The following is a 5,543-nucleotide window of genomic DNA, read 5'->3' as shown; positions in this document are numbered from 1 at the left end:
TGCAGCCTCTAACCCTACCAAAATGGAAATGGGAAGATATTACGATGGATTTTGTGGTCGGGTTACCTAGGACCACGGGTTTATTTGATTCCATCTGGGTAGTGGTGGATCGATTTACGAAATCTGCTCATTTTCTGCCGGTTAGAACAACATTTACAGTGGATCAGTTGGCAGAAGTGTACGTTAGAGAGATTGTGAGACTTCACGGAGTACCGAAGTCTATAGTTTCGGAGAGGGATCCGAAGTTCACCTCCAAATTCTGGCAGAGTTTGCAGCGAGTAATGGGTACCAAGCTGAAATTTAGTACAGCATTCCATCCTCAGACAGATGGTCAGTCCGAAAGGACAATTCAGATATTGGAGGACATGTTGAGAGCCTGTGTTATGGATTTTGAAGGCTCATGGAATAAGTATCTACCGTTGATAGAATTTTCGTACAACAACAGTTATCAGAGTACAATAGGGATGGCTCCCTATGAACTGTTATACGGTAGGAAATGTAGATCCCCTATCCACTGGGATGAGACAGGGGAGAGGAAATACCTAGGTCCTGAGTCAGTACAGCGGACCAATGAGGCGATAAAGAAGATAAAAGCTAGAATGCTTGCCTCACAAAGCAGACAAAAGAGTTACGCGGATCCGAAACGCAGAGATGTTGAGTTCCAAGTAGGGGACCATGTGTTTTTACGGGTATCTCCGATGAAGGGGATTAAACGTTTCGGGAAAAGAGGCAAGTTATGCCCTAGATTTACAGGACCTTTTGAGATTCTCGAGAAGATAGGTCAAGTGGCATATCGGTTAGCATTGCCTCCAGCCTTATCAGCAGTTCACAACGTATTCCATGTCTCAATGTTGAGAAAATACGTTTCAGACCCCTCTCATATACTCAGTTATGAGAGTTTTCAGCTACAGCCAGACATGACTTATGAGGAACAGCCAGTGCAGATCCTGGATAGGAAGGATAAAGTCCTTCGGAATAAGACCATAGCATTGGTCAAAGTTCTCTGGAGAAACAGCAAGGTGGAGGAAGCCACCTGGGAGCTTGAGTCAGATGTGAGAGCTCAATATCCAGAGTTATTCAGGTTAGATTTCGGGGACGAAATCCTTTTAAGGGGGGGATAGTTGTAAAGCCCGCTTAGTTAATTTGGAAATTAGCAGCTGTTTATGATTAATTATGAAATTATTTATAGCTATTTAAATAATTTATTATACTGTTATTTATGGAATTCAGAAATGCATGGTTATGTTATTCAGTAGTTTTTATATTTTGCATTTCCGGTGCCCGGTATTTTGGAACTCGGCGTTTGGCTCAGTAGAAATCACAACTTAGTATGTTAGTAGTTTGGGGACGGGTTTTAGACATTGGGAATGTCGGGAATGGCCGGGAATTTAGAATTTCCCAAAAATACCCCTTTAGTGATTTTTATGTGATTTTGGTATGGAGGGGCAAAATGGTCTTTTTGCCCCAATGACTTTTTGTCTTTTAGTGAATTGATTATTTAAAAATAAATGTTTATCTTATATGTTATTTGGCTGAAAGAAATTAGTGTTTAAAGATTCCTTTTTTATTCATTTTTTCATTCAACTTAGAAAATAGAAATATTGCAAAACACTCTCTCTCTTTTCCCTCTCTCTCTTTTCGGCTGGTGGTGGCTGTGCAAAGGGCTGGGTTTTGCTTGGTTAATTCTAGTGGTTTAGCAAGATCAAAGTGATTTTCATTGAGGTATTTCTTGGTTTTAGTTTCTTACCTTGTTTTTCTTGAAATTTATGTTGAAAATAGTTGTTGCATGCTTGAATCTTTGATTTTGTTGCTGCTGAAATCTTGTTGCTGTTTCTAAGATTTAAGTATGTTGATTTGTGGTTATTTAGGTTGTTAGTAATGAATGTTAATTGCTTTGCTCAAATTTGGAATTTTTAGCTCAAAATATGGTTTTCAAAGAGAATTGATTGAATCTGTTGCTGGGTTGTTGTTGATGTTTTTATTTGATTTCAGAAGCTATTTTAAGCATGTTTAAGTAGAATTAAGCTGCTTGGTATGCATGTTGTTTAGATTTGCTCAAGTTTGAGTTTAGAACTCAAAGCTTGAGCTCCAATGGTGATTTTTGTTTCTGTGTATTCTGGGTTGTTTTGAGGCCTTAGAAATGTTCTAGGGAAGGTTTAGAATAGGTTTTGAAAGTTTGAATTGGTCGAGTTATGAAAATTTGATGTTGCTGCCTGCGAGGAACCGGAATTCCGGTTGTGCATCCGGAATTCCGGATGGGGGTCCTGAATTTCCCAGATTCGGAATTCCGGTTGGGAAACCGGTCTACCGGTTGGGGAATTTTCAGAACCCGTGTTTTTCCTCGTTTTTATGTTTTTAGGGGTATTGCCATGCTTTTTATCGATAGGGAAACTTTTAGTTCCTAGTTTTAGTCCCCGGGAAGTGATTTAGCGTGTCACTTATAGCGTTGTGATTTTTATGGTTTAGGAGCCGATGTCCGCCGCTCAGCTTCAGTTCCAGTCAGGTTGACCGGCACACCTGAATTCGGAATCCAGGTAAGATTAGTATAAAAGTATGCATATGTAGATTACATGTTTAGCGTGCATGTAGGAAGCCTATTAGATTACATTAGTTGTATGTTGGCTTCGAACCATCCAACCCTGTCACGTCGGTACAGGCTGGAGTATGACCAGCAGCCGGGGTATGACCGGTTTGACCGATCAGGCTGACACTTGGTTGGTGGTTCCGTACTATTGACGTATCCCGTCGGTACAGGCTGGAGTATGACCGACGGCGGAGTATGACCGGTTCGACCGATCAGGAGGATATAGTAACACGTCGGTACAGGCTGGAGTATGACCAGCAGCCGGAGTATGACCGGTTCGACCGATCAAGTTGTTACGTGTCAATAGTACCGTCCCTATGAACGTTCAGAACTCAGTACCATGTTGGACATGGCAGTAGTGGCTCAGTACCATGTTGGACATGGCAGTAGCAGGACTCAGTATCGTGTTGGACACGGCAGTTAGAATTATGTATGAGTATTATTATGCTTTTCTTACTGAGTCTGTCGACTCACAGATCTACGTTTATGTGTAGGTAAAGGCAAGGCTAAAGCTGATGGATCGTGAGCGAGCTTGAGAAGATTGTACATGTGGGGGCGGTTAGGCCTGGAGCGTACGATCATCGGGACAGCGAGGCTGATTTTTGTAACTGGTCGTTAGACGACCTTTATTTTATGTATCAGTTATTCAGTTAAATCTTTTTGTAAATGATTTTATAAATCGGGATCCCGAGTCTTTTGTAATATTATTTTACAAGTTTAATCGAAAAGAAAAATTTTAATTAATCACGTTTTTCCATAAACCTCGTTGATTAGCAACGAGCTGCACAGTATGTTTAAAAATCAAGTACTACGCCTATGTTAGTTAGGGTGTTACAACCGGTCTGGAAGTTTTGGTATGGTTTGGAGTTGATTTGAGCAAATTGTGAAATTTTGAAGTTGCTGCCTGCGAGGAACCGGAATTTCGGTTGTACATCCAGAATTCCGGATGGGGTTCTGAAATTTCCCAGAACCGGAATTCCGGTTGGGCAACCGGTCTACCGGTTGGGGAAAATTCAGGAACCCTAGATTTCCTTGATTTTATGTTTTTGGGGGTATTGCCATGTTTTTTATCGATAGGGAAACTTTTAGTTCCTAGTTTAAGTCCCCGGGAAGTGATTTAGCGTGTCACTTATAGTGTTGTGATTTTTATGGTTTAGGAGCCTGTAATACGCCGCGCAGATAAGTTCCAGTCAGGTTGACCGGCACACCTGAATTCGGAATCCAGGTAAGATTAGTATAACAGTATGCATATGTAGATTACATGTTTAGCGTGCGTGTAGGAAGCCTGTTAGATTACATTAGTTATGTATGTTGGCTTCGAACCATCCAACTGTGTCACGTCGGTACAGGCTGGAGTATGACCAGCAGCCGGAGTATGACCGGTTCGACCGATCAGGCTGACACTTAGGTTGGTGGTTCCGTACTATTGACGTATCACGTCGGTACAGGATGGATTATGACCAGCAGCCGGAGTATGACCGGTTTGACCGATCAGGCTGATACTGTAACACGTCGGTACAGGCTGGAGTATGACCAGCAGCCGAAGTATGACCGGTTCGACCGATCAGGCTGTTACTTGTCAATAGTACCGTCTCTATGAACGTTCAGAACTCAGTATCGTGTTGGACACAGCAGTTAGGGGGACTCAGTATCGTGTTGGACACGGCAGTTAGGTTTATGATCAGGGGTATGGGCGTCTGATCATGACCGGGTTTTATGTATGATTATTATTATGCTTTTCTTACTGAGTGTGTCGACTCACAGTGCTACGTTTATGTGTAGGTAAAGGCAAGGCTAGAGCTGATGGACCGTGAGCGAGCCGGTGAAGATTGTACATGTCGGGGCGGTTAGGCCTGGAGCATACGATCATCGGGACAGCAAGGCTAATTTTGTAACTAGTCGCTAGGCGACAATTATTTTGTATGAACAGTAAACTTTTGTAAATGATTTTGTAATCGGGATCCCGAGTCTTTTATATAAATATTTTATAAGTTTAATTAAAAAGCAAAAATTTTAATTAATCACGTTTTCCATAAACCTCGTTGATTAGCAACGAGCTGCACAACATGTTTAAAAATCACGTAATACGCCTATGTTAGTTAGGGTGTTACAATTTGGTATCAGAGCCGCCAGGTTGTCTTCCGAAGATCGTCACGACATGTACAATCATCATCAACAGTTAGCTCGTTCCATTGTTCAATAAGCCTTTATTGCTTTAGTAGTTTATTTATTTATGTATGAATGAGAAAAGCCTGATAGGAAGCATGTTAGTAGCCTGATAGTAGAATAGGCGCATATTTCGTTTTTAATTTCCAAATTAAGCGGCATTAGTAAGCTCTCCTTGAATACGACCTGATATGCCAACTCATAGTTTCGCAGGCTGTTCTGACTAGATGGACGCCAGGCGGACTACCAGGAGCCAGGGCAATTCAGTGGGGTCGAATCAAGGACAGGGAGCTCAGTTTCCCCCGCCTGTTAGGGGCCGAGGTAGAGGTCCCCGGGGCAGGGCTCGTGGTCGGGTGATGAGAACCCGCCACAGGCTGCCCAGGCTCCCCCAGCCGATGAGGGAGCCCAGAATTGGGAGGTTAGGTTTGCGGAAATGCAAGCCCGGATAGAAGAGCAAGACCTCGAGATTCAGAGGTTGAGACAGCAGGGTGCTCCTGCAGTTCCGGTGCCGCACCCCGTGGCACCCGCCCCTCGCCGCTCGTGCCGAATTAGTGGTGGCGGCCAATAGATTGGAACCTTTGTATGAACGGTTCCGGAAGCAAGCACCTCTGGTCTTTTTGGGATGTCCAGATGTAATGAAGGCCGAGTAGTTGCTGACGGTGATCACCAAAATCCTGAACTTCATGGGTGTCACCGGTAATGATAGAGTGGTGTGCGCCACTTTCCAGTTCCAGGAGGACGCTCTGGTCTGGTGGGACATGGTGTCTCAGATTCATGACGTCACCACCATGAC

The sequence above is a fragment of the Cannabis sativa genome, chromosome 6, assembly GCF_029168945.1.
Source record: "Cannabis sativa cultivar Pink pepper isolate KNU-18-1 chromosome 6, ASM2916894v1, whole genome shotgun sequence".
NCBI classification, from domain to species: Eukaryota; Viridiplantae; Streptophyta; class Magnoliopsida; order Rosales; family Cannabaceae; genus Cannabis; species Cannabis sativa.
Note: the sequence above shows the minus strand (reverse complement) of the source record.